Genomic DNA, 25,236 nt, shown 5'->3' on the forward strand with positions numbered 1-25,236 from the left:
CCTGTGTGCCTCGGTCGTATGCAGTCCTGATTGTGGCGCTCACCTGCACGGCGCCAAACACGCATACGACCATCATTGGCACCGAGGCAGAAGCGACTCTCATCGCTGAAGACGACACGTCTCCATTCGTCCCTCCATTCACGCCTGTCGCGACACCACTGGAGGCGGGCTGCACGATGTTGGGGCGTGAGTGGAAGACGGCCTAACGGTGTGCGGGACCGTAGCCCAGCTTCATGGAGACGGTTGCGAATGGTCCTCGCCGATACCCCAGGAGCAACAGTGTCCCTAATTTACTGGGAAGTGGCGGTGCGGTCCCCTACGGCACTGCGTAGGATCCTACGGTCTTGGCGTGCGTCCGTGCGTCGCTGCGGTCCGGTCCCAGGTCGACGGGCACGTGCACCTTCCGCCGACCACTGGCGACAACATCGATGTACTGTGGAGACCTCACGCCCCACGTGTTGAGCAATTCGGCGGTACGTCCACCCGGCCTCCCGGATGCCCACTATACACCCTCGCTCAAAGTCCGTCAACTGCACATACGGTTCACGTCCACGCTGTCGCGGCATGCTACCAGTGTTAAAGACTGCGATGGAGCTCCGTATGCCACGGCAAACTGGCTGACACTGACGGTGGCGGTGCACAAATGCTGCGCAGCTAGCGCCATTCGACGGCCAACACCGCGGTTCCTGGTGTGTCCGCTGTGCCGTGCGTGTGATCATTGGTTGTACAGCCCTCTCGCAGTGTCCGGAGCAAGTATGGTGGGTCTGACACACCGGTGTCAATGTGTTCTTTTTTCCATTTCCAGGAGTGTATTTTCTGACATGTGTTTCTTGATTCTTGGTGTACTTGTTTACTATAGACATATAAAAGTGACGTAAGGCATGACGTAAGGAAAAAGAGGGGGAGTACTTCGTTGGCTTTGGATGTCTTCCGCTCCTGCAGTATACTAAATTTTCAAATTATTTTTATGGTTAAGTTACTTGTTTTAAAATAAAATTGTAGATAGAAACGTCTTTTGTTGTAATATACTTAATTTTACATATTTCTGAATAATATTTGACTTTTCTCGTCGTTTAATTACTCATCTTTATCTAATTCACGAGGTGATATTGTCTTTGGTCATGATGTGACTGAATCTAAAAACTGCAACTTGTATTGACTTAAGCAGACCAAACATTTTTTGTTGTTATCCAGTTTGTTTGAGTTCCAAAAGTTATACCGCTTTTCTCAGCATAGTGTTCCCCATTGTCAAGCCATCGCTATTCATGTTACACATTACAATATGTGAATTTTAAGTTGAAAACGTCACACCACGTATTTTGAAATAGTGATAACGCTTTTCAGGTGTGTAGGAACGGCTGTAGCGTACGAATCATTGCTCAGGCAGGTTCTTTGACAGAATGTGCGCCACTAGGGACTGTACCCGATAAAAGAGTGCACCTTCACTTGAACAGTGGGAAGCCTCTTATAGTTTTTTGAGGAATGGTTTATGAGTTCAACGACGGCATCCACTTGGTAGCACGTTTCCTTCTCCAACCAGCAAGCGGTGACCTACCCCCTTGTCTGCAGGAAACAGAAAACTGGCTGCGTTGCAAGACTCGTGTTACCGTGCAGAAATGTTTCCTTTCTGAGGCAAACAGTGCATTGATACACTCATAATCATGATCGTCAAAAAACGGGAAACTGTAAATTTCGGAGTAGTTGCATTTCTGCAATAAGCGATTTCTGTACGGACACGACGGTGAAACCACGAGTAGGCGACAAGCTACTATTGGATGTCTGAGGCTCATCACGGAACATGGATGTAAGAGACTCCTTCGCTCTATCAAGCACGATAGGCGGCGGCTTGTGTGAGATCTGACGACGAAGTACAATGTGCTAAAGGCTCGTCGTTCAGCACACATAGTCGAAGATGGGTCTCCACAGCAGACGACGCTTGGGTGTTCCCGTGTTGTCGCTTAGACATCGTCAATTACGATTGCATTGGGCACGGGATCATAGAGAATGGACCGTGTGTCAGTAGAATAGTGTCGCCAGGGCGAATGAATGATGTTTCTTGTCACGCTAGGCCAGCGGTCGTGCCGGGCGCGGTTGCTGTAAACGTGTGACTTGCTACTGGTAACCGAAATGGCCACCAAGATCACGCTGAGAGATATCAATCAAATACCTTACATATACATCTTTCTGCTTATATTTCTCGCATCTGTTGCTTCTCCACGCCACCAGCCTCTCGGAAGGAAGTGACTCGGTTCTTTTCGCTACTGTACCACCAGTAATGGGATAACTGAATCATTATGATACCATTATCTCGTAGTTTAACATGTTTTGAGTAAGTGAAATGAGTGAATGTGAGTTTTCGTGAGAATAGCCTGTAGCTATCTCTCTGCCAGTTGCAGCAGTGGAACTAGAAAGGCAGAGAGGTGTACAGTAGCTACGGTGGACATTTATTGGTGCTTCCATAGGACCAGTGGTAGTGATCGAAGGCACGGTGACAACTGTGGACTACATGAACGTTGTTACGATCCATTTGTATCCTTTCGAGCTTGATGTTTCTCACAACGGTGATGCCAGATTCAAGCAGGACAGCTGCCCGTGTCACAAAGCCACAATCGTGTTACAGTGATTTGAGGGGCATAATAGGGTACTCAGATAGAAGTCTTGGCCTCCAAATTCGCCAGATCTTAACGCGATGGAATACATCTGGGACACTTTCGAGCACCAGCTCTGCTCCCACTATATTCCCCCCGATAATTTATAGGCACTGCGTAACCTGTGCGTAGTCATCTGGTGCCACGTACCTCTGGAAACCTAGAAAGGATTTATCGAATCCATGCTACGCAGAATAACTTGTTTGCTTTCCAAAGTTGGAACAGAAAGCTTTTCAGTACCGGCTGTGGTCATAATGGTCTGGTTCATCAATGTACGGGGTCCGACAATAAAGTAATGAGACTGATTTTCTTTGCAAGATGTGGCAACCCTGCAAGCTTGCGTAGGCACAATACCTTTGACCTTGGTCTAGAAGCTGCTTCTGGTCCAAGCAGCACATCGATGCAACTGCTCAGTAGTGAATTGTGCTGTAGTAAGTTAACATGTGTGTGTTTCTCGTCACGGAAATGGAACCGCATAGTATTGCGCAACGATATGTCATTTCTTTTTGCGTTAAATTGGGTGAAAACGCGACAGCAACTTACGGTAAGCTTCACAAGGCTTTTGGGGAGCAGGTTATGAAGAGCTCAATTTTTCTGTTGGCATAAAATGTTTAGTGAAAGCAGAAGGAATGTTGAAGATGAAGACCGCAGTGGAAGACCATCAACCTCACGGGCGCATATCAACTTGGCCAGGGTGAGTGAAATCGTACGATATAATCGACGATTGTCCGTGAAATGATTGCTGAAGAACTGAACATCAGTCTAGAAACGGTTCGTCTAATAATAACACAGAAAGATTTGTGCGAAAATGGTACCCAAAAATCTCACTCCACAACATCGAAAAACACGGGCAGATGTGGCAGCCGATCTGTTAGAGCAAACGAAAATCAATCCAGAAATGTTGAGGCGTGTTATCACTGGTAATGGAAGATGGTTTTTTCAGTACGACCCAGAGACAAAACGCCAAAGTTTGCAATGGTGCTCAAAGGGATCACCCAGGCCAAAACAAACCTCGTATGTCAAAGTCAAAAGTGAGATGCATGCTTGTGCGCTTCTTTGATTTCAAGGACAAACAGTTAACCAATATTACTACAAAGAAATTTTAGAAAGACTTTGTAAAAGAGTTCTTCGTGTCCGTTCCAACACTGCTGATAACTGAATTCTGCATCACGACAATGTGCCATCCCATACTGCTCAGTCAGTACAGCAATTTTTAACCTCAAAACAAATTTCATTACTGCCACAGCCACCGTATTCACCTGATATCGCTCCGTGCGACTTTTTTCTATTTCCAACAGTCAAAACGGCGATCAATGGACACCATTTTCAAGCATCACAAGATGTGCACAAAGCTGTGACGAGGGTCTTGGAGGATATTACAGAAGCTGAGTTCCAGAAATGTTACCATCAATGGCAGAAGCGCTGGAAAAAGTGTGTACAATCAGAAGGGAACTATTTTGAAGAAGACAACAGTAAAGTTGACTAAAACGGTAAGCAACATTTCCTTTTCGCATCAGTCTCATTGTTTTATTGTCGCACTTCGTATATTTTGTGACAGTAACGAATCTCTGCGTTCCAAACTAGAGCCAACGGACCAGAAACAGTTTATTCGCAGAACCGTAACATCATCATGGCTGACGTAGTCAAATAGCAATCTGGAGAACGTACATCATGCGTGCAATCGCCAAAATGACATATGTCTGTAGCACAATTATACTACATTGTCATGTGGGTCAATAACTACTAGCGGTCCATTAACGTTTGGTCCCTTTACGGTTTTTTATGAAACACTGTGAGCTGTTTACAATGCCTTCACTTCATTAGGGTTCATATAAAATGATTTATACCACTACATAGAATTTAAAGAGAGTAATTTAGAGTAGATGTTCTGCTATTGATTGTGTCCAGTGTTGATGGCTCCTAAAGAAATATTCCTCGTGTACTTCATTACTTCTGAAACATAATGTTTCATACAATCTTTTGCTTTCTGAAGGTTATCTTGTGCTTTTTCTTCATTCTTGTTAAACAGTCCGCAACAGCTGTTGAATAGTCCTTTATTATTCCAACCGGTTTCGCACCCCAAATTTTTCGTCATGAAGTACGACTAAATAGAAAAACAGAGAGTTTGGAGGAAAAATAATTATTTTTTTTCAGTTCAAATGGTTCAAATGGCTCTGAGCACTATGGGACTCAACTGCTGTGGTCATCAGTCCCCTAGAACTAAGAACTACTTAAACCTAACTAACCTAAGGACATCACACACATCCATGCCCTAGGCAGGATTCGAACCTGCGACCGTAGCAGTCGCACGGTTCCGGACTGCGCGCCTAGAACCGCGAGACCATCGCGGCCGGATTTTTTCAGTTCTTGTGAGAGGTGCCGTAAAATCAGTATGTAACTACCATTTTGTTTAGACACTAAAAATATGATCTTGGCAATAACTGTCAAGAGAATTTGGTTTGCACTAAGCAGATTATTCACATTCAAATAGTTTACAGCAAAACGGAGAGATTAGTGAGCACCCCCCCCCCCCCCCCGACCAGTCTCAGTTAAGTGGTATTAAAACGTTCTTAAAGGGAGCAGCAGTCAACGTAAGAATGGCGGAATAAAAGAGAGAGCTATGGCAAATGTATCTAGTTCTAAAAAGAAACATGGAGAATAGTACAGTATAAATGGACGAAGGAATGGATAAAACACGTAAAAAGTTCTGTTGTAAAACGCTCACTGAACAGGGTTAAGAAAGCGCAATGAAATTGCTAATTAGATTTCAATACTGAGGACATTCAGCCCAGTTGTAAATCGTGTTATTATTGCCACAACATGTTTCGCGAACACATTATGCCATTTTCAAGCGCCTAAAAATTTTCCCCTTCTATGAACCATGTACACTGCCGTTGGTGGGGAGGCTTGCGTGCCTCTGCGATAGAGATAGGAGGCCGAACAAACGTGTGGTTCCTGCAGAGTGGCAGCAGCCTTTTCAGTAGTTGCAGGGGCAACAGTCTGGATGATTGACTGATCTGGCCTTTTAACACTAACCAAAACGGCCTTGCTGTGCTGGTACTGCGAATGGCTGAAAGCAAGGGGAAACTAAAGCCGTAATTTTCCCCAGGGCATGCAGCTTTACTGTATGGTTAAATGATTATGGCGTCCATTGGGTGAAACATTCCGGAGGTAAAATAGTCCCCGTCTCCGGGCAGGGACTTCTCAGGAGGAAATCGTTATCAGGAGAAAGAAAACTGGCGTCCTACGTATCGGATCGTGGAATGTTAGATCCCTCAATCGGGCAGGAAAGATGGAAATTTTAGAAAGAGAAATGGATGGGTTAATGTTAGATTCGGTGGCAATTAGTGGACTTCGGTGGCAGACTTCTGCTCAGATGAATACAGGATTATAAATAGAAAATCAAATAGAGGTATTGCAGGAACAGGTTCAGTAATGAATAAAAAATAGGAGTGCGGGTAAGATACTACAAACAACAAAGTGAATGCATTATTGTGGCCAAGATAGACAAGAAGTCCCCAAATACCACAGTAATACAAGTTTATATGCCAACTAGCTCTGCACGTGACGAAGAGATTGAAGAAGTGTATGATGAGATAAAATAAATTATTCAGATAGTGAAGGAAGACAAAAATTTAATTGTCGTGGGGGAATGGAATTCGATACTAGGAAAAGAAAGAGGAGGAAAAGTAGTAGGTGAATATGGAATGGGTGTAAGAAATAGAAAAAGAATCTGCCTGGTATAATTTTGCACAGAGCATAACTTATTCATGGTTAAAACTTGGTTCAAGAATCATTAAAGAAGGTTGTATACACGGAAAAGGCCTAGAGACATTGGAAGGTTTCAGGCAGATTATATAATGGTAAGACAAAGTTTTAAGAACCAGGTTTTAAATTGTAAGACATTTCCAGGGTCAGATGTGGACCGTGACCACAATCTATGTTTATGAACTGTAGATTACAACTGCAGAAACTGCAAAAAGGTGGGAATTTGAGGAGATTGGACCTGGACAAACTGAAAGAACCAGAGGTTGTACAGAGTTTCAGAGGGAGCATCAGGGAACGATTGACAAGAACGGGGGAAAGAAATACAATAGAAGAAGAATGGGTAGCTTTGAGAGATGAAATAGTGAAGTCAGTAGAGGATCAAGTAGGTAAAAGACGAGAGCTAGTAGAAATCCTTGGGTAACAGAAAAAAATATCGAATTTAATTGATGAAAGGAGAAAATATAAAAAGGCATTAACTGAAGCAGGCAAAAAGGAATACAAACATCTCAAAAATGAGATCGACATGAAGTGAAAAATGGCAGGCATGGCTAGAGGGCAAATGTAAGGATGTGGAGGCACATATCACTAGGGGTAAGATAGATAGTGCCTAGAGAGAGATTAAAGAGACCTTTGGAGAAAAGAGAATCAAGAGTTCTATGAAAAACAATTTCTAAGCAAAGAAGGGGAAGCAGAAGGTGGAATGAATATATAGAGGGTCTATATAAGGGCGATGCACTTGAGGACAATATTATGGAAATGGGAGAGGATGTAGATGGAATGGGAAATATGATACTGCGTGAAGAGTTTGACAGAGCACCGAAAGACCTAAGTCGAAACAAGGCCCCGGGAGTAGACAACATTCCATTAGAACTACTGACAGCCTTGGAAGAGCTAGCCCTGACAAAACTCTACCATCTGGTGAGCAAGATGTATGAGACAGGCGAAATACCGTCAGATTTCAAGAAGAATATAGTAATTCGAATACCAAAGAAATCAGGTGTTGACAGGTGTGAAAATTACCGAACTCTCAGTTTAGTAAGTCACGGCTGCAAAGTAGTAACACGAATTCTTTACAGAAGATTGGAAAGACCGCTAGAAGCCGACATCGGGGAAGGTCAGTTTGGATTCCGTAGAAATGTTGGAACACGTAAGGGTATACTGACCCTACGGCGTATCTTAGAAGATAGATTATGGAAAGTTAAAGCTACGTTTCTAGCATTTGTAGACTTGGTGAAAGCTTTTCACAATGTTGATTGGAATACTCTCTTTCAAATCCTGAAGATGGCAGGGGTCAAACACAGGGAGCATAAGTCTATTTAAAATTTGTTCAGAAAACAGATGGAAATTATAACAGTCGAAAGGCATGAAAGGAAAGCAAAGGTTGGGAAGGGAGTGAGACAAGGTTGTAGCCTCTCCCCGATGTTATTCAATCTGTATATTGAGCAAGCAGTAAAGGAAACAAAAGCAAAGTTCGGAATAGGAATTCAAATTCATGGAGAGGAAATAAAAACTTTGAGGTTTGCCGATGACATTGTAATTCTGTCAGAGACAGCAAAGGACCTAGAAGACAGGTGAATGGAATGGACAGTGTCTTGGAAGGAGGATATAAGAAGGAACATTAACAAAAGCAAAACTAGTATAATGGAATGTTGTCGAATTAAATCGGATGATGCCGAGGGAATTAGATTAGGAACTGAGACAATTAAAGTAGTAGATAAGTTTTGCTATATGGGGAGCAAAAAAACTGATGATGGTCGAAGTAGAGGGGATATAAAATGTAGACTGGCAATGGCAAGGAAATAGTTTCTGAAGAAGAGAAATTTGCTAACATCCAGTATAAATTTGTCAGGAATTCGTTTCGGAAGGTTTTGTATGGAGTAATTGAAACATGGGAGATAAATACACTATTGGCCATTAAAATTGCTACACCAAGAAGAAATGCAGATGATAAACGAGTATACCATGGACAAATATATTATACTAGAACTAACATGCGACTACATTTTCATGCAATTTGGGTTCATAGGTACTGAGAAATCAGTACCCAGAACAACCACCTCTGGCCGTAATAACGGCCGTGATACGCCTGGGCATTGAGTCAAACTGAGCTTGGCTGGCGTGTTCAGGTACAGCTGCCCATGCAGCCTCAGCACTATACCACAGTTCCTCAAGCGTTATGACTAGCGTACTGAGACGAGCCAGTTGCTCGAACACCATTGACCAGATGTTTTCAATTGGTGAGAAATGTGGAGAATGTGGTGGCCAGGGCAGCAGTCGAATATTTTCTGTAAGGCCGTACAGGACGTGCAACATGCGGTCGTGCAGTATCCTGCTGAAATGTAGGGTTTCGCAGGGATCGAATGAATGGTAGAGCCACGGGTCGTAACACTTCTGAAATGTAACGTCCACTGTTCAAAGTGGTGACCGAGGCGTGTAATCAATAGCACCCCATACCATCACGCTCGGTGATACGCCAGTATGGCGATGACGAACACACGCTTACAATGTGTGTTCACCGCGATGTCGCCAAACACGGATGCGACCATCATGATGCTGTAAACAGAACCTTGATTCGTCCGAAAAAATGACTATTTTCCATTGGTGTACCCAGGTTCGTCATTGAGTACACCATCGTTGGCGCTCCTGTTTGTGATTCAGCGTCAAGGGTAACCGCAGCCATGATCGATATGATAGTCCATGCTGCTGAAAACGTCGTCGAGATGTTCGTGCAGATTGTTGTCGTCTTGGTGATGTCCCCATATGTTGACTAAGGGATCGAGACGTGGCTGCACGTTCCGATACAGCCACGCGGATAAGATGCCTTTCATCTCGACTGCTAGTGATACGAGGCCGTTGGGATCCAGCACGGCGTTCCGTATTACCCTCCATAACCCACTGGTTCCATATTCTGCTGACAGTCATTGGATCTCGACCAAGGCGAGCAGCAATGTCGCTATACGATAAACCGCAATAGTGATAGGCTACAATCCGACCTTTGTCAAAGTCGGAAACGTGATGGTACACATTTCTCCTCCTTACACGAGGCATCACAATAACGTTTCACCAGGCAACACCGGTCAACTACTGTTTGTGTATGAGAAATCGGTTGGAAACTTTCCTCGTGCCAGCACGTTGTAGGTGTCGCCACCGGCGCCAACCTTGTGTGAAATGTCTGAAAAGCGAATCATTTGCATATCATATAGCATGTTCTTCCTGTCGGTTAAATGTCGCCTCTATAGCACGTCATGTTCGTGGTGTAGCAATTTTAATGGCCAGTAATGTACATTCATAATCTATCCGCTCCTCGTCAGCAGTTAACGCTATAATTCCCACTTCACTCTCAATGTAGCCTTTTCTTTTTTTTATTTCTCCGAAAGTTTACTATGTAATGAGTCATTCCTTCCGATGATCATTTGGTTTTCGATTTCTTAAAATATTTACTGCAGCTTCTTCGCCTTGGCTTTACTCAACTTCCTGTTTACTCTCTTCGTAAGTGACCGGTACTGCTGTATTCCTGTCTTACTCTGAACATTTTTGTATTTCCTTCTTTCGTCGATAAGCTTAAGTATTTCATTTGTAATAAATGTACCTACCTATCTTTGCCTCTACATATTGAGAGCCTCCCCTTCTACAGATGTTCATTGCACTTCAAATGAATCGGATACTACGGTATTCATTGTCGCAGCATCTACAGAATATCAAAATCACATCGTCATTCGTCAATACTTCAGTGTCTCACTTCTTTCCATATTGATTCTTGCGGACTATTGTCTTAAACTTCACACTACCCGTCATCATTGCTAAATTGTGATTTGAATGTAAACCGGCTCTTAGATACGCGTTACAATCTAATATCTACAGACAGTTTACCGCTAAAAAATCATGGTCCACTGGTACCTCACAAGCGACTCCGCAAAACACAAACCACCCACGAGGAGGCGTTGTTCCATTCCTCGGCCACACTGCCGGCTGCTCGGCTGCAGACGGCTTACCACGGGGGCGCCCTTTCTGTGGGAGAACATCCTCGTTATTTTTACGGCGGTGAATATTGTTTTTCTCCCTGATTTCGCAGCGTTCCCTCTTGTTTGCGTAAGTTACAGTTATTACTGGCCGGCCGCACTGTTTGCTTTTATTACGGGGCGGCGGTCGGGTCGTGCTCGGGCCGCGGCCGTGATCGTGCCCCGCGGGGACCGCGGGCCGATTGTCCGCCGCCTCCGCTCTTCAGTTTTTTTCCATCTCGACGCCGCGCCGCCGACTTGACCGCATTGTATTTTTTATTTCAATTGCCAGCGCCGCCAATCCCATCTGGCGGCGGCCGACGGCGTCCCGGAGAGGGGAATCCCCCAGGAGGGGGCCGCGGTAATGGCGCAGCCCCGGCGGCCGCTCTCGCCGCCACCCGGAAATTGGCCCGGAGAGCCGACAAGGGCCAAGTGGGGACCGGCCCGACACCAGCACACGCTTGTTCCTCGCCACCTGTTACAACTGCTGCCCGGCGTGCCTTACAGTCAGTCCCACTACAATCGCTTTTGTATTTGTAGCTATTTCGAGCGCTTTTCACATCGGGTCGGTAATTTAATCCACCGGTCCTATTCAATCAGAAAACAGCAACTAAACTGGGTAGTTGGTAATAATAAAAACAAAGTTTTACAGCCAAGATCACCTAATGTTTTCTTTCTTTTCAACAAACGGTTTCGATAGACTTTGCTCTCATCTTCGGGTCTTCAAAACATTTTAACAAGACGTTTTCGTTGTGATTTGGACCTTCACGCCAACTTGTCATCGTAGTGGATAAAACGCAGCACATTATACATAGGTTCTTCAGAAAGAAGCATTTAAAATCAAAGAACACCTTGTGCACGTGGCCATGTTCGTATACGTAGATCCCATAAACGTTTGTTACGTCATACAAATCATAAAACAGGGTGTTACAAAAAGGTACGGCCAAACTTTCAGGAAACATTCAAAAATGGTTCAAATGGCTCTGAGCACTATGGGACTCAACTGCTGTGGTCATTAGTCCCCTAGAACTTAGAACTACTTAAACCTAACTAACCTAAGGACATCACACACATCCATGCCCGAGGCAGGATTCGAACCTGCGACCGTAGCAGTCGCACGGTTCCGGACTGCGCGCCTAGAACCGCGAGACCACCGCGGCCGGCTCAGGAAACATTCCCCACACATAAATAAAGAAAAGATGTTATGTGGACATGTGTCCGGAAACACTTAATTTCCATGTTAGAGCTCATTTTAGTTTCGTCGGTATGTACTGTACTTCCTCGATTCACCGCCATTTGTCCCAATTGAAGGAAGGTAATGTTGACTTTGGTGCTTGTGTTGACATGCGACGCATTGCTCTACAGTACTAGCATCAAGCACATCAGTACGTAGCATCAACAGGTTAGTGTTAATCAAGAACGTGGTTTCACAGTCAGTGCAATGTTTACAAATGCGCAGTTGGCAGATGCCCATTTGATGTATGGATTAGCCCGGGGCAACAGCCGTGGCGCGGTACGTTTGCATCGAGACAGATTTCCAGAACGAAGGTGTCCGGACAGGAAGACGTTCGAAGCAATTGATCGGCGTCTTAGGGTGCACGAAACATTCCAGCCTATGACTCGCGACTGGGGAAGACCTAGAACGACGAGGACACCTGCAATGGACGAGGCATTTCTTCGCGCAGTTGACGATAGCCCTAATGTCAGCGTTAGAGAAGTTGCTGCTGTACAAGGTAACATTGACCAATTCACTGTATGCAGAATGCTACGGGAGATCCAGTTGTTTCCGTACCATGTACAGCGTGTGCAGGCACTATCAGCAGCTTATTGGCCTTCATGGGTACAACATGTGTGGGCTGACGAGGATCCGCACGCAATTGTGCAATCAAGTCATCAACACAGATTTTCTGTGAACGTTTGGGCAGGCATTGTTGGTGATGTCTTGATTGGGCCCCATGTTCTCCCACCTACGCTCAATGGAGCACGTTATCATGATTTCATACGGGATACTCTACCTGTGCTGCTAGAACATGTGCCTTTACAAGTACGACACAACATGTGGTTCATGCACAATGGAGCTCCCGCACATTTCAGTCGAAGTGTTCGTACGCTTCTCAGCAACAGATTCGGTGACCCATAGATTGGTAGAGGCGGACCAATGCCATGGCCTCCACGCTCTCCTAAACTCAACCCTCTTGACTTTCATTTATGGGGGCATTTGAAAGCTCTTGTCTACGCAACCCCGGTACCAAATGTACGTAGAGACTCATCGTGCCCTTATTGTGGACGGCTGTGATACAATACGCCATTATCCAGGGATTCTATGCGACGGAGGGTGGATGCATGTATCTTCGCTAACGGAGGACATTTTGAACATTTTCTGTAACAAAGTGTTTGAAGTCACGCTGGTACGTTCTGTTGCTGTGTGTTTCCATTCCATTATTCAAAAAATGGCTCTGAGCACTATGGGACTTAACATCTTAGGTCATCAGTCCCCTAGAACTTAGAACTACTTAAACCTAACTAACCTAAGGACATCACACAACACCCAGCCATCACGAGGCAGAGAAAACATTCCATGATTAATGTGATTTGAAGAGAAGTAATAATATGAGCTCTAACATGGAAAGTAAGCGTTTCCGGACACATGTCCACGTAACATATTTTCTTTCCTTGTTTGTGAGGAATGTTTCCTGAAAGTTACCTTTTTGTAACACCCTGTATACGTATGTTTTCTTTAGCTTGACATGGTCCATCTTAGACGGCGTAAATGCTACAAGTTTTGCACCAACATGACAACTTGGCATGAGGTTCCATCTCACAATGGACACGTTTTGTAGTAATAGTTTTGCAAAGAGTGTAGTACATTATCGCCAAATGGAGGGAGAAGAAGTTACTTTAAGAATATTTTGAAGCTCCGTTATAATTTTTATAAATTTTTATGAAACCAGTGTTTCATATGTCACATTTATAAACGTCTTTTATGTATTTTCCCATTCCTTGGAGGGCACTACAAACTTTGCACCAGTTAAAAAAATAATTAATACATTTCTGTAAATTTATGAGGTCTTTTTAGATATTTTAATGCTCCAGATTCATCACTGATTCATGGGATACTCAGGACAACTTTTTACGAACTACACCATCACACTCGCTTGTCAGTTTTGAAGGTGATGCACCATTCAGGTTTCTTATATATTTTATAATGTCGCAGCAGTTTAGTGTATGGCCAGTTAAGACAGTGAACTTTCAGTTCTGTATTCGATAGGTAACTATTTAACTGTAAAAATGTTACGTTGCTCAGCTGTTGTATTGCAACAGATTTCTTACAAAATCTGAAGCCTTCTAAACATAAATCTTAAACCACTTATAATCTGAACCAACTTCAACTTAAATTTCTGTAATACATGTGAAAATAGGCAGCTGATTCGAAACCGATTCATGTATAAATAAAGAAAAGCAAGCTAGTGATTGAACTGGGAGAGTTTTTTAGAAATGAAGATCGTGGACAATCCCTGATGATGAATACGTCGAGGTTTGTAAAGACAGTTCTAAAGAAACAGAGGCCACTACACAACAGGACTAAAGCAAAGCGTAGGGCTATATATAGAGTCTGAGTGAAACTTGTTTGACTATCAACAGGGAAATGTGTGAACCCTTCAGGTTTGTTGTTGTTGTGGTCTTCAGTCCTGAGACTGGTTTGATGCAGCTCTCCATGCTACTCTATCCTGTGCAAACTTCTTCATCTCCCAGTACCTACTGCAACCTACATTCTTCTGAATCTGCTTAGTGTATTCATCTATTGGTCGCCCTCTACGATTTTTACCCTCCACGCTGCCCTCCAATGCAAAATTGGTGATCCCTTGATGCCTCAGAACATCTCCTACCAACCGATCCCTTCTTCTGGTCAAGTTGTGCCAAAAACTTCTCTTCTCCCAAATCCTATTCAATACTTCCTCATTAGTTATGTGATACACCCATCTAATCTTCAGCATTCTTCTGCCCCTGGAAATGTCTTACAATTTAAAACCTGGTTCCTGAATCTCTGTCTTACCATTATATAATCTATCTGAAACCTGTCAGTATCTCCAGGCTTCTTCCATGTATGCGGCCTTCTTTTATGACCCTTGAACCAAGTGTTATCTATAATTAAGGTGTGCTCTGTGCAAAATTCTACCAGGCGGCTTTCTCTTTCATTTCTATTCCCCAATCAGGGTACCGTAGCAGAAAACAGTATATTTACAAACTCCCTTATATTTCTGTCGTAACGTTTAAAATTAGGACCTTTTTGCAAGTAATCGGAAAGATTGTACGCGACAGAAGACGCTGTTGTTACTGACTGACTGCGTGGAATGTCTGATTAGGGGTCGCGGAATACTTTTGAATCGTTTAATTTATTTTTTAATTGCCTTAAAGGCTCACGTTTTAACATAGTAATAAAATTATTATTTTGAAGTAGGCCTATTTGCTCTTTTTTAAATACTTCTGTGTTAAATTTCACAATTATTTTCAAAAGTACTGAGTCGCAGTTAATGCTTGAAAGGGCACTATGAGATATTTTTGCTGTTCTAATTGATATTAACTTCTGTTATTGTCACCTTGTGGCTATGTGGTTATACAATTTACCTTCTGTGTTTTTTAGAGTACTTAATCTGAGTTGAATGGAGGGACCAAACGATGTTTGCACTACGTTCGTCTCCTCATGTGAACGACCAAATGTATTTCAGCTCCTTGAGTTTTCATTCAGTATTATCACTGTTTTTATTGTTTAAATTCTGTTAGTATTGATTCCGTCACTGTTTATCGCATTCAGAACTCATATGTACCAAATTTTAAAATTCTCTTCAAAAGTCTAGTTAGCTGAATATCATTCACATCATGGCAGTCATTAATAATTTTATGGTGGCCCTGATAGCAGCAGATTGTTCATTTTGTCAGTGTTGTTTAAAAGCTGCGGAGGCGAATGAGTGTTTTGAAGTGTCTCTCTTTCTTGGATTCTGCGCAGTACCACTCCCAGATTCATGCTCCTGCCAGTTGAGAATTCATGAGTAAGTTTCACGAGCCATCTCCTACTAGACATGCCATTAACAACATGATCAACAAATCCATGTGAATGGTTATGTTAGTGACGGATAGCGTTGAGGAAGGCTAACTGTAGCAGATGAAACTGTGGAAGTATTCAGAAACGGATTACTGACTGCCTATCGGCATAAATCAGATGACTACACAAGGAACTTGATATTACTACTGTATAGAAAACATGCGGAAAAATTTATGTTGAAATCAGTGGACGATTAATAAACTCCAGGACCACAGAACATAGGCAGCATTGAAGGTTGGGGCAGGTGGAGAAATAGGACATGGCAGAGCGCGCTGTGTAAGGCCGACCACATTGTAAAATTCGCTGACACGGAAGATCTGTCTGTGGAGAGGAGCTATCACGTCCTCTTGTTTTGTATCCCGCCTGGATAGCGGTGCGCGGATCTGCTCCTTTGAACTGCTTCTGTAACATAGGCCGATTGTGATGGAAGCGAGTAGGAGCAGGAGTCATGAAGCACATCGGTACTGCAAGTAACTTTAACACTTTTAATAAAGTCAGAAACACAAGTGAATATGAAATACGTTCATAGCTTTGGCTAGGATGAGCACGTAGGTGTGAAGCCGTAGTCAATATCTAATCCTGTAAAGTTAGGATGACTGTTCTGTATAATCTCAAAACTAACAAATACTCGTTGCTGTCCAAAGTTTAACTGAACGTAACTAAATACAAAGCCTCAATAGCAAGGTAGCCCACTCAGTAGAAGCGATATTTCCAGGCCGCATGCTCTTGATGAAATGGGGCCGATATCTAGACGGCAGCCTCTCTGAGCTCTTCTCTTGTGGTGCCAATTTAAGTGAGCGTGCACCTACGTCGTAACTATCGACGCCACATCTTGTTCAGAGAAGCTATATAAATGCATAAACGTAAGAATAACTGCAACAAGAAAGAAAGCCTCAAGGTGATCGGATCCTGGATTTCCGAGCTGCAAAGAATGAGCGTTCCAGGTAGCAAAAGGAGAACCGCGCAGTAAATGACGACGGAGAAGCCCTTGGACGTTAGCGTGCTAGGTATAGTCTGTGGCTGCGAACTCGGCGCCAGTCCACTACCATCAGTGGAGAGCGAAGCTCTGAGAATGCCTGCCACTTGTGCTGGCGAAAGTCAAGAAAAATCGTCTGGGGAACCCGGGAGAGAAGCCAACAGTCAGCTTGTCAAAATCAGTAATCTTCAAAAACTATTTTTCTAGCTCTTTAGCAAACAATCTTAGCTATGTTATCAAGGTGTGGTTACACAGTAATTGACTTGAGCTTACATCTGCAGGGATATCACACTAAAATGACCTAAATTAGTAATTAAGAAAGGTCTCAATATGCGCTCATATCGCTTGAGGTCTATAAGAAAGTGCTGAGGTGGAAAAAGGTAAGTGACTTGATATACATCCTGTGCTATCGAAAGACGTTTCATAAACCATGAGGAAATTCTGATAGTATGCAAATGTTGTTGGTGGCAACAAACATGGCGTCCAGTCATGGACGAGACAGGAACTAGAAGTGAGGATAGCACTACAGAAGCAGCAAAGTTGATAGTTTGAAAACAATCAACGCATCAGATAAAGACTCGTTGTTAAATGCGCTGGAAGAATTGGAAATGTTTGTCAAAAAGAAGAGAAACTTGCAAAATTTATTAAATACAGAGAGAAAGTGAATTTCAACTGATTCTATCCCTTGTTTAATGGGATGTTATAGAATCTTATGCTGGTACGTTTTTCCAACATACCGATATGACTCTTACTGGCAACGAAACTGAAGATAATAGAGAGAAACCCAAAAACTGAATTCGTTCTTCGGAAATCGTTTCACCGTGGAGGATCCTAAGTGGGTCCCTCCTTTCAATCGACGAACTAACGTCGAAATGGCAGATTTTGAGATAACCGATCGGGGAATAGAAAAACAACTACAATCGCTTGGTAGTGGAAAGGCGTCAGGATCAGATGAGCTACCTATAAGATTCTACAAAGATTATGCGAAAGAATTTGCTGCTGTTCTATCGTAGATCACTTGAGCAACGAAGGGTACCTAGCGACTGGGAGAAAGCGCAGGTCATTCCCGTTTTAAGACGTGCCGTAGAAGAGACCCTCACAATTGTAAACCTATATCGTTGATGTCCGCCAGTTGCAGAATTATGCAACATGTTTTACGCTCAAGAATTTGACGCTTTTGGAGAGTGAAAATCTCCTCTACAAAAATCAACATGAATTCCCCAAACAGAGATCCTGCGAAATTCATCTCGCTCTGTTCCTCCATTAGATACACAGTGCCGTAGACAATGGTGCTCAGATTCATGCTGTGTTTCTTGACTTCAGGAAGACATTTGACACCGTCCCGCATTGCCGGTACTCAAAAAGAAAATACACTCCTGGAAATTGAAATAAGAACACCTTGAATTCATTGTCCCAGGAAGGGGAAACTTTATTGACACATTCCTGGGGTCAGATACATCACATGATCACACTGACAGAACCACAGGCACATAGACACAGGCAACAGAGCATGCACAATGTCGGCACTAGTACAGTGTATATCCACCTTTCGCAGCAATGCAGGCCGCTATTCTCCCATGGAGACGATCGTAGAGATGCTGGATGTAGCCCTGTGGAACGGCTTGCCATGCCATTTCCACCTGGAACCTCAGTTGGACCAGCGTTCGTGCTGGACGTGCAGACCGCGTGAGACGACGCTTCATCCAGTCCCAAACATGCTCAATGGGGGACAGATCCGGAGATCTTGCTGGCCAGGGTAGTTGACTTACACCTTCTAGAGCACGTTGGGTGGCACGGGATACATGTGGATGTGCATTGTCCTGTTGGAACAGCAAGTTCCCTTGCCGGTCTAGGAATGGTAGAACGATGGGTTCGATGACGGTTTGGATGTACCGTGCACTATTCAGTGTCCCCTCGACGATCACCAGAGGTGTACGGCCATTGTAGGAGATCGCTCCCCACACCATGATGCCGGGTGTTGGCCCTGTGTGCCTCGGTCGTATGCAGTCCTGATTGTGGCGCTCACCTGCACGGCGCCAAACACGCATACGACCATCATTGGCACCAAGCGACTCTCATCGCTGAAGACGACACGTCTCCATTTCGTCCCTCCATTCACGCCTGTCGCGACACCACTGGAGGCGGCCTGCACGATGTTGGGGCGTGAGCGGAAGACGGCCTAACGGTGTGCGGGACCGTAGCCCAGCTTCATGGAGACGGTTGCGAATGGTCCTCGCCGATACCCCAGGAGCAACAGTGTCCCTAATTTGCCGGGAAGTGGCGGTGCGGTCTCCTACGGCACTGCGTAGGATCCTACGGTCTTGGCGTGGATCCGTGCGTCGCTGCGGTCCGGTCCCAGGTCGACGGGCACGTGCACCTTCTGCCGACCACTGGCGACAACATCGATGTACTGTGGAGACCTCACGCCCCACGTGTTGAGCAATGCGGCGGTACGTCCACCCGGCTTCCCGCATGCCCACTATACGCCCTCGCTCAAAGTCCGTCAACTGCACATACGGTTCATGTCCACGCTGTCGCGGCATGCTACCAGTGTTAAAGACTGCGATGGAGCTCCGTATGCCACGGCAAACTGGCTGACACTGACGGCAGCGGTGCACAAATGCTGCGCACCTAGCGCCATTCGACGGCCAACACCGCGGTTCCTGGTGTGTCCACTGTGCCGTGCGTGTGATCATTGCTTGTACAGCCCTCTCGCAGTGTCCGGAGCAAGTATGGTGGGTCTGACACACCGGTGTCAATGTGTTCTTTTTTCCATTTCCAGGAGTGTATACGATCTCATCGAGTAATGGAGCAGAATTACAACTGGATTCAAGACTTCCTTGCAGAAAGAACTCAACACGTCATTCTTAATGGAACAAAATCGACAGATGTGAAGGTAATTTCCCCAGTACCCCAAGGAAGTGTGATAGGACCGTTAATGTTTATAATATATATATAAATGATCTAGCAGAAAGCGTCGGATGCACTTTAAGGCTGTTCGCAAATGATGTTGTTGTCTCTGACAAAGCAGCAACGCCAGAAGATAGTAACGATTTGCAGAATGACCTTCAGACAACTGATGAGCCGGCCGGTGTGACCGAGCGGTTCTAGGCGCTTCAGTCTGGAACCACGCTACCGCTACGGTCGTAGGTTCGAATCCGGGCATGGATGTGTGTGATGTCCGTAGGTTAGTTAGGTTTAAGTAGTTCTAGAGGACTGATGACCTCAGATGTTAAGTCTCATAGTGCTCAGAGCCATTTGAACCATTTTTTTTTAGAATTGATGAATGGTGCAACCTCTGGCAGTTGGTTCTGGAAGGAAATAAATGACGTTTTGCGCATTTAAAAGAAATCCATTGCTGTACAGCTACACTATTTATGAGAAACCGCTGGCAACAAAACCTATTGTAAAATATCCAGCAGTAAATATCCACAGCGACCTTAAGTGGAATAACCATAAATTGTAACTCATCCATCAAGGAAGTGGCTTATAAGGCTTTTGTGCAACTTTTCTTGAATATTGTTAATCTATTTGGGATCGCTACCAGGTAGGACTGATAGAAGAGATAGAGAAAATACAATGAAGAGCTCCGCGTTTCGTCACGGGATCGTTCAGGTAATGCGACAGCTTTACGGAGATGCTGAACAAACTACAATGGCAGATGTTACAAGAGAGGCGTTATGGATTACGGAGAGATTTACTATTAAAATATCGCGAGAATGCTTTCCGGGAAGAGTCGAACAATTGTAAGTTGCAGTTTTGTTTATTTAAAAATTGAGAACAACTGTAGAAGGTGAAATGACAAGTTAGAAGTCGCTGCAATGTTTGTCACAGAATTAATCGCCTTTACACAGTTTTCAAGTCGACAACATAAAAACAGCGCAATGGACAATGCTTCTTGTCAACAGCAAAAAGTGAAATAATTTTATACACAACAATGTTAAATAATAACTTTGTGAAAGAACGTTAATGCTAAACACAATATTATGAAGTTTTAATTGGTAGTTTCTTTAAAAAATTGCTCATATACATACGTTATGGTGTTGGTCACTACTACGAAAATCGTCCGAATCCGGTTCAAAGTTTGGTACTATTTATGATCACAATCATGTCTACGGTGGATGGTAAGTTAAGTGACAAATTTGAGCGCAAGATTACTCAAGGCCACCCGAGTTAACAGTGGACGCAAGCTGGTGAAAAAGTTTACACTGTACACGGTATTTACTTTAAGCTGCGATGTGCTGCCGACTGCAAGGCCGCTCTTTCCCACTGAAATTCCTACAAAACTAATCTCGCCTTTGCTGAAATTTCCAGAAGAATCTTTCCCTGTGTTTCTTGAAATGCTAGAAAACATATACTCAGACCTAGTCTTATTATGTGGCAAAATACAAGAGCATGGTTGGAGCAACATGCATATTGTAGTGCCTTCTCACTTCTCGCAAGAACAATCAACTAATTTGGCTAGTTTCTCCACAGTAGGAGCTAAACTTTGCCACAGCTAATTTCTAGTTGAAGTGCAGCCGCTGTGAACGTAGCATCCACACAAATTTCTTCTCTGCGTCGTACAGAGCGTTAAGCGCTCCATTCTGTACTTGACGCAAGTTCAGAGAAGAGTCCTCCATAAAAATTTCCCTCTTGTCCTACTCATGGCAGAGCTGCCTCCCTCCACTTAGGTTCCTTCTTCACCTCACACCAATAGGAGCGTTCCTCTTATTTTGTAGAAAGTCTCTCTACCAATCGCAATGTCCGTTCTATCAAACTGCGTCGAAAATTCAGTATTTTTCTCCTTCCTAGTGCGTTTCCGCCAATTGGACGTTTCGTTTTCATTCTAGACACCTAAAATACATTGACCTTCCTGTGTGTCACACTCGCTGGACGAAATGCGTCACTGGCTCTTGTTCATATTTCAATGGATCTGGCCCGAGGCCACAGACCTTCCTCTTGCCACCCCTTTAAGTGGTTTCTGTCATAACCCCCACAGCGCACCTTCACTACGCTGCTGTATAGTTGGCTTTTCAAAACTAAAAGCGACTCATGTTGCCTGTTCCACCTTCCACTCAAAAGTCATGCACTAATAGCGACAGTGTATTAATTACCATCGATTGGCTGTCATGCTTTTTTGCATTCCATAGTGATAGGAAAATGTTCTCATAACCGCCGAATTACGTTAGGTATCTTCATTTTCTCATAGCGATGTATAAAGGTCTCATATAAGGTGCGAATCTGACCATTTATTCTGCCATCTTACACAGTGTTCCTCCCATACACATCTCACGTAATGACAACGAGGAGAAAATAAGGGAGATTGAAGTCAATACAGAGGCAATATTTTCCTCGGCCATCCATGAGAAAATGGAGTGGTTTAAATGCTGGGTTTCGCGGTTCTGACCTCCATATTTATATTTTTATTTATTTATTTATTTATTTTTTTTTTTTTTTGTGGTCATCTGTCTACTGACTGGTTTGATGCGGCCCGCCACGAATTCCTTTCCTGTGCTAACCTCTTCATCTCAGAGTAGCACTTGCAACCTACGTCCTCAATTATTTGCTTGACGTATTCCAATCTCTGTCTTCCCCGACAGTTTTTGCCTTCCACAGCTCCCTCTAGTTCCATGGAAGTCATTCCCTCGTGTCTTAGCAGATGTCCTATCATCCTGTCCCTTCTCCTTATCAGTGTTTTCCACATATTCCTTTCCTGTCCGATTCTGCGTAGAACTTTCTCATTCCTTACCTTATCAGTCCACCTAATTTTCAACATTCGCCTATAGCACCACATCTCAAATGCTTCGATTCTCTTCTGTTCCGGTTTTCCCACAGTCCATGTTTCACTATGATACAATACTGTACTCCAGACGTACATCCTCAGAAATTTCTTCCTCAAATTAAGGCTGGTATTTGATATTAGTAGACTTCTCTTGGCCAGAAATGCCTTTTTTGCCATAGCGAGTCTGCTTTTGATGTCCTCCTTGCTCCGTCCGTCATTGGTTATTTTACTGCCTAGGTAGCAGAATTCATTGACTTCGTTACCATCAATCCTGATGTTAATTTTCTCGCTGTTCTCATTTCTACTACTTCTCATTACCTTCGCCTTTCTCCGATTTACTCTCAAACCATACTGTGTACTCATTAGACTGTTCATTCCGTTCAGCAGATCATTTAATTCTTCTTCACTTTCACTCAGGGTAGCAATGTCATCAGCGAATCGTATCATTGATATCCTTTCACCTTGTATTTTAATTCCACTCCTGAACCTTTCTTTTATTTCCATCATTGCTTCCTCCATGTACAGATTGAAGAGGCTACAACCTTGTCTTACACCCTTCTTAATACGAGCACTTCGTTCTTGATCGTCCACTCTTATTATTCCCTCTTGGTTGTTGTACATATTGTAAATGACCCGTCTCTCCCTATAGCTTACCCCTACGTTTTTCAGAATCTCGAACAGTTTGCACCATTTTATGTTGTCGAACGCTTTTTCCAGGTCAACAAATCCTATGAACGTGTTTTGATTTTTCTTTAGCCTTGCTTCCATTATTAGCCGTAACGTCAGAATTGTCTCTCTCGTGTATTTACTTTTCCTAAAGCCAAACTGATCGTCACCTAGCGCATTCTCAATTTTCTTTACCATTCTTCTGTATATTATTACTGTAAGCAGCTTAGAAGCATGAGCTGTTAAGCTGATTGTGCGATAATTCTCGCACTTGTCAGCTCTTGCCGTCTTCGGAATTGTGTGGATGATGCTTTCCCGAAAGTCAGACGGTATGTCGCTAGACTCATATATTCTACACACCAACGTGAATAGTCGTTTTGTTGCCACTTCCCCTAATGATTTTAGAAATTCTGATGGGATGTTATCCATCCCTTCTGCCTTATTTGACCGTAAGTCCTCCAAAGCTCTTTTAAATTCCGACTCGAATACTGGATCCCCTATCTCTTCTAAAACGACTACTGTTTCTTCTTCTATCACATCAGACAAATCTTCACCTTCATAGAGGCTTTCAATGTATTCTTTCCACCTATCTGCCCTCTCCTCTGCATTTAACATTGGAATTCCCGTTGCACTCTTAATGTTACCACCGTTGCTTTTAATGTCACCAAAGGTTGTTTTGACTTTCCTGTATGCTGAGTCTGTCGTTCCGATAATAATATCTTTTTCGATGTCTTCACATTTTTCCTGCAGCCATTTCGTCTTAGCTTCCCTGCACTTCCTATTTATTTCATTCCTCAGCGACTTGTATTTCTTTATTCCTGATTTTACCGGAACATGTTTGTACTTCCTCATTTCATCAATCAACTGAAGTATTTCTTCTGTTACCAATGGTTTCTTCGCAGCTACCTTCTTTGTACCAATGTTTTCCTTCCCAACTTCTGTGATGGCCCTTTTTAGAGATGTCCATTCCTCTTCAACTGTGCTGCCTATTGTGCTATTCCTTATTGCTGTATCTATAGCGTTAGAGAAGTTCAAACGTATCTCGTCATTCCTTAGAACTTCCATATCCCACTTCTTTGCGTATTGATTATTCCTGACTAATGTCTTGAACTTCAGCCTACTCTTCATCACTACTATATTGTGATCTGAGTCTATATCTGCTCGTGGGTACGCCTAACAATCCAGTATCTGATTTCGGAATCTCTGTCTGACCATGATGTAATGTAATTGAAATCTTCCCGTATCTCCCGGCCTTTTCCAAGTATACCTCCTCCTCTTGTGATTCTTGAACAGGGTATTCGCTATTACTAGCTGAAACTTGTTACAGAACTCAATTAGCCTTTCTCCTCTTTCATTCCTTGTCGCAAGGCCATATTCTCCTGTAACCTTTTCTTCTACTCCTTCCCATACAACTGCATTCCAGTCTCCCATGACTATTAGATTTTCGTCTCGCTTTACATAATGCATTACCCTTTCAATATCCGCATACACTTTATCTATCTGTTCATCTTCAGCTTGCGACGTCGGCATGTATACCTGAACTATCGTTGTTGGTGTTGGTCTGCTGTCGATTCTGATTAGAACAACCCGCTCACTGAACTGGTCACAGTAACACACCCTCTGCCCTACCTTCCTATTCATAACGTATCCTACACCTGTTATACCATTTTCTGCTGCGGTTGATATTACCCGATACTCATCTGACCAGAAATCCTTGTCTTCCTTCCACTTCACTTCACTGACCCCTACTATATCTATATTGAGCCCTTGCATTTCCCTTTTCAGATTTTCTAGTTTCCCTACCACTTTGAAGCTTCTGACATTCCACGCCCCGTCTCGTAGAACATTATCCTTTCGTTGATTATTCAATCTTTTTCTCATGGTAACCTCCCCTTGACAGTCCCCTTTCGGAGATCCGAATGGGCTGCTATTCCGGAATCTTTTGCCAATGGAGAGATCATCATGACACTTCTGCAACTACAGCCCACATGTCCTGTGGATACACGTTACGTGTCTTTAATGCAGTGGTTTCCATTGCCTTCTGCATCCTCATGTCGTTGATCATTGCTGATTTTTCCGCCTTTAGGGGCAATTTCCCACCCCTAGGACAAGAGAGTGCCCGGAACCTCTATCCGCTCCTCCACCCTCTTTGACAAGGCCGTTGGCAGAATGAGGCTGACTTCTTATGCCGGAAGTCATCGGCAGCCAATGCTGATTATTTATCAAAATTCAGGCAGTGGCGGGGATCGAACATTCGACCGAAGACGTTTTGATTATGAATCAAAGACGCTACCCCTTTTTTTAATTTTTTTATT

Source organism: Schistocerca gregaria, chromosome 6 (genome assembly GCF_023897955.1).
Source record: "Schistocerca gregaria isolate iqSchGreg1 chromosome 6, iqSchGreg1.2, whole genome shotgun sequence".
NCBI lineage: Eukaryota > Metazoa > Arthropoda > Insecta > Orthoptera > Acrididae > Schistocerca > Schistocerca gregaria.